Source organism: Pinus tabuliformis, chromosome 1_2 (assembly GCF_031772625.1).
Source record: "Pinus tabuliformis cultivar Carrire ecotype Pingquan chromosome 1_2, CPIR1, whole genome shotgun sequence".
In the NCBI taxonomy this organism is placed as follows: domain Eukaryota; kingdom Viridiplantae; phylum Streptophyta; class Pinopsida; order Pinales; family Pinaceae; genus Pinus; species Pinus tabuliformis.
The window spans coordinates 1,105,217,482-1,105,233,420 of NC_142298.1; positions in this window are offsets into that span (position 1 = coordinate 1,105,217,482).

Genomic DNA, 15,939 nt, shown 5'->3' on the forward strand with positions numbered 1-15,939 from the left:
CTTCAAGGAAAAGTTATACCCAATCTCTCACAATGACCTAATCATTGTCTAGCTCAATAGAGTGAACTTGTATGGCATGCCTCGTCTCACTGTTTCCTCCCTCAGTTTTGAAATTGATACACATAGATGTACAGTTCATGCACTATCCGCCACTTTTACAGAATTCTAATCTACTTCTCAAAGAGAGAGGTGTGATGGTTTTCCCAACGTCACCTTTTTTAGATGAAATTCGCGAGCCTGCAAAACCTATAAATTCCGCGGATCATATCTCCGCAACTATAGCGAATAAAGATCTGAAATTAGGTCATGATGTTCATTAGGATTTTGGCTCTAATGGTTTTTAATTTCAGCATCTAAGACTTCGCAAAAATAAAGTTATAGCAAAAATTATATGGTCACTACTTTTGGAGGATATATGAGATTTATTTTTATAGAGTTGAGAGGGGCTTCTATAGAGAATGTTGGAGGGATTTTACGAGGTGAAAAAAATTATTAATTATTGACTATTCAATGACCAAAATCAATGATAAATTCCATGCAACCATCCTATGGGGTTTTAGCCTACTAATTGCAGTTACTAACTTCAAACATGAATATCTCTCAAACCGTGAAGAACTACTTGGCGTGCCATACATCAACGGAAACATCTCGACGAGTATAATCCATGCAGAAGATCTTTGACTAAAAATAGAGTAATTTGCAAGTCAAAATTCCCTTGCAAGATTTGGGTAGCCCCTGGTGCTACTTCGGTTGACATCAATGACAACCACTGATCAACAATCTCCCCCTTTGGCATTGATGGCAACACAAGTACTCCCTTTTTGATCATGTCAGCTCTTCCTACTGCCTTCTCTCCCCCTTTGTCACCAATGGCAAAGGGTAACTCCCCTTGACAACCAGCCATCCTACGGACTTATACACACCTTCACTCCCCCTTTCTACTCGAGTAAATAAGTGAAAGAGTCTAATGAAAAATTGGGAGAATCCCAAGCCTTTGGTGAAGATACTCAAATGCTTCACGAGGTAATGGTTTAGTAAAGATGTTAGCAATTTGTTCCTTTGTGCCAACATATTAAAGCTTGATATTCTTTTCAGTGTCCTGTTCTAGAACGAAGTGATATTTAATCATAATGTGCTCCATTTTGGAATGCATCACATGATTCTTGGAGATACTAGTGGTGTTGGAGTTATTGAAAAAGATGGTAATAGGCTCATCAAACTTGACTTGAAGATCTTGCAAAGTTTGCTTCATCCAAAGAGCTTGAGTACAATAAGCTGCTCCTGCGACATATTCTGTTTCTGTTGTGGATAACAAGATTGCTTTTTACTTAACTATGAAACAAGACAACCACTTAGATATATTTTTTCTCCACTGGTACTCTTACGATCATCAACAGTTCCTACCCAATCTGCATTTGTATAAGCTTGGATGACCAGATAATTTCCTTTGGGATACCGTAGAGCATATTCCATTGTTCCCTTAACATACCGAATAATTTTTTTACAGCAATAATATCATATTATTTTGCTGCTTCTTGAAATATTTCTATTTGTGCAACTTCCAACATCACATCAGGTTGGGAGGCTGTCACATATAAGAGACTACCAATCATGGATCTCTACAACCTTTGTTGCACATCCCTTGACGAATTTTCTAAGAATAACTTGCGACATGTTACCATGGGGGTAAGGACTACCTTGCAATCTTCCATCTTGAATTTATTGAGCATTTCCTTAATGTACTTGATTTGATATATGAATATTTGTTTATCCTTTTCAGATATCTCAAAAATTGTTAGATTTTCTTGATCCACTTTCGCATAGAGATTTCTTGTCATTGCTTCCTTTCTTGAATCTATAATACGCCAGCTATTATTCTCCCCCTGATCATGTATTGAAACTACCATATTGTTCAAACTACCTATCTTTCAATCATAGACTTCTGTCATATATTGTTGCATAGAATCCTCATCTTCAAATGTGTAGGAGTCGATAAGCTGAATTGTTAAAAATAATGTGTCATCTAATGGATCATCTTGACTAAATTCATTAACCGAAGTAACTGCTTATTCCTCACAATCCATTATGAATCGCAAAAGCTTAAATGTTGGGACCTTATTGCCTTCTTGCTTTTCTTGATCATCTTGTACTTGTTCATCCTGTACTTGTTTTCCTTACCAAAGCTTATTATTATCATCTTGAAGCTTTTCATTCATGGTTGATTTCATCTTGCCTACAATTATGAGCTGTGTCCATAGTTATGACATTTGTAACATTCGATGTTATTCATAGAAGATTACGTTCAATGTTTATCTCTTGATACTACAATTTTGTTTTCTAGGGTTTTGCTGATAATAGTTGTACCTATTTGGAACATCACAATCATTAGCCATATGTCCAAAATTGTTACATTTGTAACATTCGACATCATCTCTTAAATGATCAAATTTGTTGATATTATGTTGAGTTATGGAATACCCATTTTTGAGAGATATCTTGGAATTTCATTCATTCCAAACATAGATGCAACATTTTGAAGCTCTATGTCCAAACCTTCCACATGAATAACAGTGAGCATAAAAGATAGGTTGATACTTGGGAGGAAATATTTGTCCGGGAATTGTCTTTGAAGGCTATTCTTGTGAATCTTTTCCAGTGAAGTCTACATGCCTATTAGATCTCATAGATTCATTGTATTTTGTTGTAGAAGGTTTTGCTTCTTCTTTTTTGTAACTGAGGCTAGTTATACTGTTGTAAGATCATTGATTATTGATGAGTTCGTCGAAAACCCTTCAGTAGTTGGCATAGCTTTGGACAATTTTTCCATTCTTCACTTCCTTATGCAGTAATACTACTTTAGCTTCTAATGCTTCCCTTTCTGGGTTGCATTCTTCCAACTTCTTTTGAAGTGAATCTTCAATACATTTTTTTTCTTCAAGTTCAATTTTCAGAACTTTGAACCAAGTAGGGACCTTAGCATTTGATGAAAGATAAGATCTAATGATGTATCATTATCTCCAGACTTGAAGTAAATTATCTCTATGTGATTTGATCATGTGTCTGAATAACTGGCCCATGTTGTATTATGTAAATATGATGATTTAGCTATGACTGATGTCTAGAATAGTTTTAATGTTTAAATCATCATTTACAGATCTGAATGTAGGTTCACTTTAGAAAAGGAGCGTATACACACTAGTTCTGCATATCAAAGCAGCGTATACATCATAAATTTGATTTGTAGATTTGTACGCTGGTTCACTTTGAGGAAAGTGCATATGCATGCAGGTTCGACACATGGAAGTAGCGTATACCTTATAAAATATGTTTTAGTTGCTTCTGTTTACTGTTGCAGTGTTCTGGGTTCTGGCTTGGGTTCTGGTTACTGTATTCTGGTGACAGTATTCTGAATGATCAGATTGATGGGTTGTCAAAGTGATTGATTGATTCGGTTGTGGTTGGTTCAAAAGGTGATTGGTTGATGCAGATATATTTGATATGATGTTGTTTATGGATCCAGTCTGAAAATTTATGAAACGTGGTCCCTAGAAGAAAAAGGAGAAGGTCGTAGCCTTCTGTAGGTCGGCGCCTACGTACTAGTAAACACATCGGCTAGTACAAGAGCTACGGGGTTGTAGCTCCCTTCCAATAGAAGCTGGAAAATGAGAGAAGGTTGTAGCCTTCTGCAGGTAGAAGCCTACGTACTGGTATAAGACTACACCAGTACAAAAACTATAAACATAATTTTTCTTATTAAAGGAAGACAAAGATGATTGCAGCAGGTGGTTTTCACCCATATTGGGTTTCCACCTTATACCTTGGTGTTCATGTGTGTTGCTTATGTTTGACGATTTAATTTGTTTTTAATGCATTGTCTAATGAATTCCTAATATACTGATTAAAGTTAGATAGATGATAATTTGGGTAAATCAAAAGATCTCTGCATATACGCTGGTTACATTAAGTACAGTCACATATACACGCTAGTTCACTGAGCTAAAGTAGCGTATACAAATTAGTTTTGAAAATTAAATTGTTGATCTGATAATACTGATTCACCCCCCTTCTCATTATTATTTCCAACAATTTGTATCAGAGCAGGGCCTTCAGAAAAAACTTGATCGCTTGAAGGAAGATCCATGATCATGAGTAATCAAGAAAGTAGGAGATCCATCAGACTGCCAATCTTTGACGGGAGCAACTTTGTTTATTGGAAGGTAAGAACCACAACCTATCTTCAATCTCTTGGAATAGATGTCTGGGAAATCGTTGAAGGAGGATATACATTTCCATCAGCAATTCCTACAGATACGGCAGGTAAAAAGAAATATGAAACTAATGCCAAGGCTATCAATACATTATTGGGAAGTTTGTCACAATCAGAGTTTGTCAAAGTTACATAACTCAAATCCACCAAAGAAATATGGGACAAAATCATTCTAAGCTATGAAGGAGACTCTCAGCTAGAACGTGCTAAACTACGAACTCTCAGAATTCAATATGAAACTCTCAAGATGCACAATGATGAAAGTATAACTACTACTTCTTACGTATAGATGAGATTGTTAATTGGATGAAGAATCTGGGTGAAGAGATAAAGGAAGTTACTTTAGCTGAAAAAGTTTTCAGATCCTTGTTTTCTAAGTTTGAATCAAAAGTATATGGCATAGAAGAAAAGTAGGATCTACATACTATTACTATGACACGACTGCATGGAATTTTAACTACCTTTGAGATGAGAAAAGGAGGTCCATCGGATATGAGAGAAACCACATTTAAGGCTTCAACAAAAGTAAAATAAGAACTCAATGAATTAGGAAATATTTCAGAAGGAGAATAAGAAGCAAACATTGTCAAGAACCTTCAACGGGGTTCCGAAAGATTCAGAGGTAAACTACCTTTCAAATGTTTTGCCTGTGGTAGAGTCGGTCATTATGCTACCAAATGTCCTCATAAATGTAAATATGATAAAGGGAAGGAATCTACAAAATGGAATAGAAAACAAAGTGTAAGTAAAAGGAGCTACTATACTCATGAAGATAGCAATGGTTTATCAAATAGTGATGAAGATGAAAATAGTAATGATTATAAACCTCTGATGGCTTATTAAGATGATGACTTTTTGGATGCTTTAGATGAAGATGACCTTTATGAAGAAATCTCTAAACTCAAAATCTGTTTAGAAGAAAAGAATATGATTATATGGACCTTGACATACCAACTTGCTGAAAGAGAAAAACACAATGAAAAACTATAATGTGAAATTGTGGGTCTAAGAAAGGATCTTGAGAAAACAAAAGCTCTCAATCTTAGATATGCTAAAGGATCAAAAACCTTAAATGACATTATCAAAGTGCATCGTTTTCCTCTGATAAATACAGGTCTTCGATATACTGAAGCAGTATCTCAAGCACAGAAGCCATCAACCTCCACTAAAATCTATCTTGATGCAGCAAAGAGTAGTGAACAGTTTGAAAATCGTCAGGAAAGGCATAAAGCAGACCACCAGGTAAAACAAGCTCAATTTACTTCAAGGATGAACAAAAGCCACAACCAACCTCAAGTAAATTGTACTCAATTTGCTTCAAAGATGAATATCGTTAGAAACTACAATCACCAGGTCAGTAGAATCGGTAATCGCAGGAACTTCTTTAATGGTCAATGTTTCTCATGTCATAATTTTGGACACAAAGTTGCTCAATGTGTTGCTTACAAAACCATCATGACTAGAGAAGCACGAAATCAGAGGAATGTGATAGGGATCAAGAAAAGTTCCTATAATAACTTTTCTCTGCTTGAAAATGAAATAGAATGCTCAATCTATAACAAATTTGGCCATGAAGAATATGAATGCAAGAGAAAATTTCGGCAAATATGTCAAAAGGAGCAAACTCCATTAAGTCCCAAAATATGGAGAAAGAAAGAACCACAAACGGAAATATATGGTGTAGCCTTGTATGTAGAAGGACAAGAAAACTAGTGGTACATTGATAGTGGATGCTCAAAATACATGATAGGTGACAAAGAAAAATACACTGATATAATGCCTTAGCAAAGGAGAAGAGTGTCTCATTTGGAAATGACACTCCTACTGTCGTAAAAGGTAAAGGATCTGTTTTCTTGAAAAAAAGGTTGTAGCTAGAAATGTTATGTATGTTGATGGCTTAAAGCATAACTTGTTGAGTGTGAGTCAAATGTGTGATCAAGGAAATGAAGTATTGTTTCGATCAAATGGATGTTTTTTTTGTGAGTTTGATACATGAGAAACCATGATTAAAGGTACAAGAACTCCAAACAATCAATACATACTCAACGGAGCACAACAACAATGCTATCTAAGAAAAAATGATGAAAAATGGCTATGGCACAAACGATTGGGGCATCTAAGATTTTCTCAAATAAGAAAAGCATGCAGATTCTATGATGTTTGAGATATTCTAGATATCAACATTCCTCAAAATACTATATGAAAATCATGTCAATTTGGTAAGAAAACCAAATCTCAATTCCTCGAAAAGGAAGGATCAGCTAGTAAGCCTCTTAAACTTGTTCATACTGATTTATGTGGACCATCAACGAAAAAGTCACCTCGAGGAGAAGAATACTTTATATTCTTCATTAATGATTTTTCCAGAATGTGTTGGATAGGTATTATAAAGCATAAAGATGAAGCATTTGAAAACTTGAAATATTTCAAAGCTTTGGCTGAAAACGAATCAGATCGCAAAAACAAATCCCTCAGATCTGATCAAGGAGGGGAATTTACCTCAGATGAATTCTTTGAATTCTGTGAACAACATGGAATAAAAGGATAGTTCTCCACTGCAAGGACTCCTCAGCAAAATGGAGTGGTAGAAAGGATGAACAAAACTGTTCAACAAATGGCTCGTGCTATGCTAGATGAATCTGGAACTCTTGTAACCTTTTGGGGTGAAGCTGCATCTGCCAGCCGTCACTATTCTCAACCAAGAAAATGTTCGGGTAAAAACAATCAAACTCCACATGAACTTTGGTATGGTAAAACTCCTATTGTAAATTACTTCAATGTTTTTGGAAGCAAATGTTACATCAAAAGGACTGAAGAAAAACTTGGTAAGTTTGAACGTAGAGCAGATGAAGGTATTCTTCTTGGCTACTCTTCGTGAAGTAAATGATATAAATGTTATAATAAAATACTTGGGAAAAATATTGAAAGTATTGACGTTGTAGTTGATGAAGCATGCAAAAATCCAAAACAGATAAAAACTGAAGATCATGACAATGAAGAAGATGAGTATCATTTTCCCACATCAAATCACACTGATTCTAAAGAAGAAACTGATGAAGCACCAGAGGAAGAGATAACGATAGAAGAAAAGACTCTGTCCAGGAATGTTCAGAAAAATCATCTAGAAACTCAAATTTTGGGGAAAAAAGGGGCAGGTGTGTAGACAAGAAGAACTATTGCCGAACCCTCAAGCTATCTAGCATTACTATCTCCCACTCAACGTCAAAATGTAAATGAAACATGCAAAGATGAATGTTGGGTTAAGGCCATGAATGAGGTACTTGAGCAAATTGAAAAGAATAATAATTGGGAATTAGTTCCTAAACCTCATGATAAGAATATCATAGGAACTAAATGGATATTCAAAGACAAGTTGAACGAAAATGGAGAAGTTATTACAAACAAGGCCATACCTGTTCGCAAAGGATATGCTCAACAAGAAGGTATAGATTTGGAAGAAAATTTTGCACCTGTTGCTAGACTTGAAGCCATAAGAATGTTTCTTGCTCTTTCTAGTTTTCAGAAATTCAAAGTATACCAAATGGATGCAAAATATCCCTTTCTTAATGGAGACTTTGAAGAAGAAGTCTATATTGAACAACCAGAAGGACTCATTCTTGGAAATGATGCAAAACTTGTATGCAAACTCATTAAAGTCCTCTATGGTCTAAAACAGGCTCCAAGATCATGGTATTACCATCTTGACAAATATCTCCATCAACAAGGTTTTTCAAACGGGTCATCGGATAGCAATCTATATACAAAGATGGACACTGATAAGTTGCCAATAATCATTGTGTATGTTGATGATATTATTTTTGGTAGAAATGAAGAATCCATGAGTCAAAATTTTTCCTTAGTAATGCAACAAGAATTTGAAATGTCCTTTCTTAGAGAGGCTACCGATTTTCTTGGTCTACATGTTCAAGAAAATAAAGATGGTATTTTTCTCTCACAAACGAAATATCTCAAACAGATCTTGAAAAAGTACGACATGGAAGATTCCAAACCAGTATGTACCCCAATGGAAGTAGGATGCAGTCTCAGCTCAAATGATGAATCAACAGCAGTACATCAACCAACTTACAACTCAATGATTGGCAGTCTGCTTTATCTAACAGGTACTCGACCGGACATCATGCATGTAGTGGGAATAGTTGGAAGATTCCAAGAAAATCCTAAGGAAACACACCTTTAGGTAGTCAAAAGGATATTCAAATATCTCCAAGCAACACCGAACTTTGGTTTATGGTATCCTAGAGATACCAATCTTACACTTCATGCATCTACAAATGTAGATTGGGTAGGAAGTGTTGATGACAGAAAAAGCACTAGTGGTGGTGCATTCTATATGGGTTCCAGGTTAGTGTCTTGGTTCAGAAAGAAACAAAGCTCAATTGCATTATCTACAGCTGAAGCATAATACATGACTGTTGCATCTTGCTGCACAGAACTACTTTGGATGATGCAAACCTTGCAAGACATTCAGATCACATGTACTCCACCTATCTCATTCTATGTGATAATACAAGTGCCATCAGTATTTCAAAGAATCTAGTCATGGACTCCAAGACCAAGCACATACCCATCAAATATCATTTTCTACGTTAACGATTTCTTGAACAAAAATTCAAACTGGAATATGTTCCCTCCAAAGAACAGGTTACTGATATATTCACTAAACCACTGCCCAGAGAGATGTTTGAATATCTCAGACAAAATCTGGGAGTAGTTGCTGCATCATCCTATTGTTACATATGATTTTCTTCAAAGGAAGGTGGTTATACGCGATTTTCATAAAGCGTAGTCGTGTACATATGCGGGTTTCTGTGGGCGCAGTCACATATATGCCTGTTTGAAGGAAAACAGTGAGCTGAACTCAAAAAAAAAGGGGTCTACCATGGTTCTGTCATTTATCTTCTCTGTTTGATGATGGTTTCACTCTATTGATAACATATGGAAATATATTGGTTCTCATAAAGTTGTTGATAACTTGATGAATATCTTATTGATGATGATGCTTTGATATCTCTTACTGACATATGCAATGATCAGATCTGATAGTGAACAGGTGGAACAGGTTCAGGGGGAGAACATGGTTGATGATAGTTTGGGAACTAATGATGGACATATACAGGTTGCTGGTCTGGATGTTGATTGACAGATGTTGCTGATGGTGCATATCATATGATAGTTGTTGATGACTATCATGGTCTTGTTTTAGATATTTTGTCTTTGTTATATAAGTCATGTACATCTTGTAATGTAAAGGTCATGAGAAGACCTAATTTGTAACCCCACTATGCATGGGATGGATGATGTGATGTTTGTGTTTTTCCATGTATAAATAATTGTATATCCCCACTTGGTTGGGTGGATGAGTCAAATTTGGTGTATCCCCACTTGGTTGGGAGATGGATGTATGTATGAGTCATTGGTGATAGGAAGGTCATTTGTGATGTATGTATAGAGTCATGTTCTTCTTTTAGAACATCCTTTTGCAGACATTTCGTATACTTAAGGGGTGCATGGACTCGATCATGGGAGCTCAATCAACACACTTCAGCATATCAGAGATTTCAACATGCAATCAAGGGGAGCATGACCATTTTCCCTTGATTTCAAAGGGTGAGAGTGACTTGGTGTGGTTGTTGTTTCCATCAAGTCCAAAGGGGGAGATTTTTGGCATTATGATGTATGTGTTGTACTTGATGGCAAGCCAATTATATAAGAACAACTCACTTATATATGGTATATAGATGAATCTACAGTAGTGTTTACAGATGCGATGAAATGCAGGGCAACTTCAAGGAAACAGTTCAAGAGGCAACTCACTCAGATGAAAGATCACAATATACCAGGTTAACAACACAGAGTTACAGGTAAGACTTCATAGAATGAAGAAAGAGAGGTATACACAGGTTCACCATGGCCAGGACGCATATACACGTGGGTTCACTGTATACAAGTCGTGTATACGTACACACACACTTTCACAAAAGGAAAAACGCATAAACATTGGAAAACTAAGTTTTTGGTTTGAAGTATATGGTCCATGGTATTTGCTCTAAGGTATTGACCCTAGGTATTTGATCCAAGGTATTGTTCCTAAGTGGTTTTGGTCCATGGTATTGAGAAAGGCTAAAACTATAAAAGGAGGAGAAGATCGTTAGGCCAATACACACAAGTATTAAATATATGATGAAGTGTGAGATCTAGTATGTAGGTTATTGGGTTATGGTGAATTGCTAGATCTGAACCAAGGAGGAACCTTAGCGTTTGATGAAAGATAAGATCTAATGATGTATCAGGATCTGAAGACTTGAAGTGAATTATCATTATGTGATTTGATCATGTATATGAATAACTGGAGCATGTTGTAGTCTGTAAACATGATGATTTGGGTATGACTGAAGTCTGGAATAGTTGTAATGTTTAAATCATCATTTATAGATCTGAACGCAGGTTCACTTTAGAAAAGGAGCGTATACATGCTAGTTCTGCATATCAAAGTAGCGTATACATCATAAATTTGATTTCCCGATCTGTAAGCTGGTTCACTTTGAGGAAAGTGCGTATACACACAGGTTCGACACATGGACGTAGCGTATACCTTGTAAAATATGTTTTAGTTTCTTATGTTTGTTGTTGCAGTGTTTTGGGTTTTGGCTACTATTTTCTGGTGATAGTATTTTGAATGATCAGATTGATGGGTTGTCAAAGTGATTGATTGATTCAGTTGTGGTTGGTTCAAAAGGTGATTGGTTGATGCAGATATATTTGAGATGATGTTGTTGATGGACTGAGTCTGAAAATTTTTGAGACATGGTCCTTGGAGGAGAAAGGAGAAGGTTGTAGCCGTTTGTAGCTCGGCACCTAAGTACTAGTAAACACATCGGCTAGTATAAGAGCTAGGGGGTTATAGCTCCCTTCCTGTAGAAGCTGGAGAATGAGAGAAAGTTGTAGCCTTATACAGGTAGAAGCCTATGTACTGGTATAAGACTACACCAATACAAAAACTGTAAACATAATTTTCTTATTAAAGGAAGACAGAGATGATTGCAGCAAGTGGTTTTCACCCACATTGGGTTTCCACCTTATATCTTGGTGTTCATGTGTGTTTTTTATGTGTGATGCTTTAATATGTTTTTACTGCACTGTCTAATGAATTCTTGATAAATTGATTAATGTTCAATACATGATAATTTGGGTAAATCAAAAGATCTCTGTATATACGCTGGTTGCATTAAGTATAGTCACGTATACACGCTAATTCACTGAGTTGTGGTAGTGCATACAAATCAGTTTTGAAAATTAAATTATTGATTTGATAATACTGATTCACCCCCCCTCTCAATATTATTTCCAACATCTTTGACATTCGAGTCACATGCTGATCCGGATTTAAACAGGAACGCAATAGATTACAGAGATAACCATAAATACAGAGATGCGATAACCATAAAAACAGAGATGCAGCGGAAATAATACTTCATTTCATTACTGTAAAATACTGAAATATGTTTACAAACAGAAATGGAAAGAAACCAGCTAGGGCGATGGTAGCTTATCTCTGAGAAGAGATGTGGCGGCTACATGCCTCTGAACTGTTCCGAACTGTATTACAATGAGGCTCGAAGGCCTATTTATTGTTGAGAAACAATGGAAAACCCTTCACATCCCGAAACCTAACCCTAGAAGATGAAACGCCAAATTGTGGGCCCCGTTTGGGTAAATTGGTACATCAATTTCCCGGGGTCGTAACTTTGGCATACGATCTCCGTTTGACGCGTACAATAGCTCGTTAGAAAGATCTATCCGAGCACTACCACTTTGGGAAGGGCAACATCGGTCTATAGACCCATGTTGCCCCCAGATTCCCAAAAAAACGTCGTTTAGGGCCTCAAAACGGCTCCGGAAGTTCAGGACCCGAAAAACTGCTAAAAATAGTAAGTTGTGCTACAATTAAGGAAACTGAAAAGACTGAAAGAGACAGTTGTGGGGGTCCAAATGGGTTGGTGGGTGGCCACCAACATCCACCTGGATCATTCCTCCCCCCTTAGGAAGCAATGGTCCCCATTGCGTTGAGTTCCTCCATCTGCTGAACTTGTCCTGCAATCTCTGATGTGTCCAGTGATGGTGGGAAGCATGGTCGACGATGGTCCACATTGAACGTTTGGTGCAGGCGAAGGAATGGAGGAATGATGTGCTCCAAAGCATTGTTCCCCATAGCCTTGGTACTGCTGTAAGGACCATGTCGGAGTGGTCTGAGCTTCTGATGGGTTCTGGTAAGGCGTTCTCTCTGCAGATGCAACCAGAATTTGTTGCCCACTTGAAGCTTATGTGGTACCCATGTGGGTGAGGAGAAGTTGTTCCTGTGTTTTGTCATGACCGTATCCCTTTGCTGCTGCTGCTGCGTGGAGGAACCCTTTGCAGGGGTCATGGATGTAGCAACGATCTTCCCCTTACTTTGGGAGTGAACCAGACAGATGAATTTCCTGGTCTGTGATATGAGCTTGCTGCCTTTTTTGGTAGTGATCAAAGATGTGGCGGTAGGTGGGGCTACCTCTGGTATCCTGTATAATGAATCATTCAAAGAAATAATGACAGCACGAGGCCTTGACTCATACACAGCATGTCGCCTCCATAAGTATGGTTGGCCTAATAATACATCGCAAACATCCAGAGGTGTAACATCACACAATACCTCGTCTGTGAATGGTTTGATACTGTAGGGAAGGCGGCACTGCTGGCGAACTTTGAGATCTCGTCCTTCATGAAGCCACCCAATACTGTACGGCTGTGGGTGTGGTGTAGTCGGTAGGCCCAACCGCTTCACGACCTCTGCTGAAACCAGGTTCTTTTGGCTACCACTGTCGACAATGAATCGCAGCGGTGAACTCTTCACCCACATCTGTGAGTGGAAAAGACGCTCCCCCTCCTCTGGATCTTCGGGCTCATTTTTCTTGATCTTGGCGGTGGCAACAGTGGCACTGGGATCCGCATCAATGATCTGCTTCCCTTTGCTATTCCCCTTGTCGGGTTCTGGCTCAGGATCAGAACATGCATCTGATTCGGAAGCCTTCAACTCGGCCACCAGCGACTGCTTGGTCCGACACTCACTTGTGTTATGAGTGGGACTTTTGTGGAACTCACACCACTTTCCTGTGTCCTTCTTCGGCTTTGTGGTGTTGTTCTTTTCTTGTGGCTTCGACGGGTTATCTTGGGTCACCCCGCCTTGGCTTTGTCCTTTGGGCTTCGGATTTGCAGATCCAAAGTCTCGCTTCTTCTGTTTGAACTTTTGCTCGATTTTAACAGCGTATCGGTACGCTGTGCCGAGTGAGGGGATGTTCAAGAACCCCATCTCTTCCTGGATGTATCTGTGTAGGCAGCCACGGTATTTGAGTACCAGATGCAGCTCAGAATCTTTGATACCCAACTGTGTGCGAAGGGTATGAAAAATGTTTGTGAACTCCGGCACATCTTGGTCTCGTCCCTGTCGCAGTGTGGTCCATTTGATGTATTTGTCCTCATAGCTTCCGACAGGGTAATACTGCTCCTTGATGGCATCCCGAAAGTCATTCCAAGTGGGTGCGGCTGAAAATAGTGAGCCTGTACTTTCATCCTTCTGCTCGCAGTAGGTTTCCCACCAGTCCTTGACGTGGGGGGCTGCTTTGAGAAGAGCGAAAACAATCTTTTCCCGACTTGAAAATTCATGAACAGAAAAATACCCATCTAGCAGATTTAACCATTTATCTACGGCATCTGCGTCTATTTGACCCTCGAAGATGGGGATTTCAAAATTAACTTGTACCTTGAAGGGTGTGGCGTTTCCAGAGTCGCTTTTGGAAGCCGATGCGTCGCCTCTGGGTAGCCGCTGAAGGATCTGCGCAAAGCTATCCATCATCGCGTTCCTTTGCCGCTCGAGTGCTTCTTCGAGCAAGATTTTGATAGGATCTCCTGCCCCCTCGTCTTTCTTCTCATCCGCCATGGGAGGCCGTCGGGATTTTCGAGGCTGGTCTTGCAAAGGTTCGACCAGTTCAAGCCCTAACTCCTTATATCCCGACCTCGTTGGGGACATGCAAAGAAAAACAGAGAAAAAGCAGACCGCTCTGATACCACTGATCCGGATTTAAACAGGAACGCAATAGATTACAGAGATAACCATAAATACAGAGATGCGATAACCATAAAAACAGAGATGCAGCGGAAATAATACTTCATTTCATTACTGTAAAATACTGAAATATGTTTACAAACAGAAATGGAAAGAAACCAGCTAGGGCGATGGTAGCTTATCTCTGAGAAGAGATGTGGCGGCTACATGCTTCTGAACTGTTCCGAACTGTATTACAATGAGGCTCGAAGGCCTATTTATTGTTGAGAAACAATGGAAAACACTTCACATCCCGAAACCTAACCCTAGAAGATGAAACGCCAAATTGTGGGCCCCGTTTGGGTAAATTGGTACATCAATTTCCCGGGGTCGTAACTTTGGCATACGATCTCCGTTTGACGCGTACAATAGCTCGTTAGAAAGATCTATCCGAGCACTACCACTTTGGGAAGAGCAACATCGGTCTGTAGACCCATGTTGCCCCCAGATTCCCAAAAAAACGTCGTTTAGGGCCTCAAAACGGCTCCGGAAGTTCAGGACCCGAAAAACTGCTAAAAATAGTAAGTTGTGCTACAATTAAGGAAACTGAAAAGACTGAAAGAGACAGTTGTGGGGGTCCAAATGGGTTGGTGGGTGGCCACCAACATCCACCTGGATCACATGCATATATATTCTCAAGCTTGTCCCATACATTTTTGGTGTTTTTACAACCCGCCACCTTATGATAAGAAGATTCAATAAGTCAACTGATATAAATATTCTTTTCTTTTTCATCATTTACCAAATTCTTCTTACGTTGTGCATCCACAGTTGGTGTAAATCCATTTTGAACAGTGTCCCATACTTTGTAACCTTGCACCAAGAGATAGACCTCCATTCTTCCTTTCCAGAGTGCATAATTATCTTGATTGAATAGAGCTACACCATTCTTGGTATGCTCCATCATCTTCTTCCCGTTGTTAAATTTCCATTCAAGGAACCAAGCTCTAATACCAATTTTTTGAAATACTAAGAACGGGTGGGTGAATTAGTATTCATTTCAATTAGTATTATTATTAATCTTTCAGAGCATTAGTTAATCTTCAATTAATGTACAGTGATAGAAGTAAACAAAAGGAGTGAAAATTCACACATTTTTTAAGCTGGAAACCCCCTCTAGGATAAAAACCACCTAAATTCTTTTCTAATAATTCTTTAATATTCAACTCCGATTGATAATAAAGCTCCAACTTCCTAGAATCTAGGAAAGCATTGTTCTCCAGCTCCCACTAGATGGACGCTCCAATGCTCGAGATTATTCAGTAGTCAACTAAATATATGCCCCAACACCCAATGAGCTACAACTCACCCTAGCACTACCCCCCCACCATATAGAAGAGTAAAAGAGGAATGGAATCTCGTACTAGGGAAAGTGGTCCACTTTACAATGATATATGATGATGTAGAAGAAGAAGACACACTAGACCATAAGCCCAGCTATGAAAAAACCATCTTACCATGCTCCTAGACCTCCTGACACTGCCTCTTCAACTCTTTGAAGACATACACTTGTACA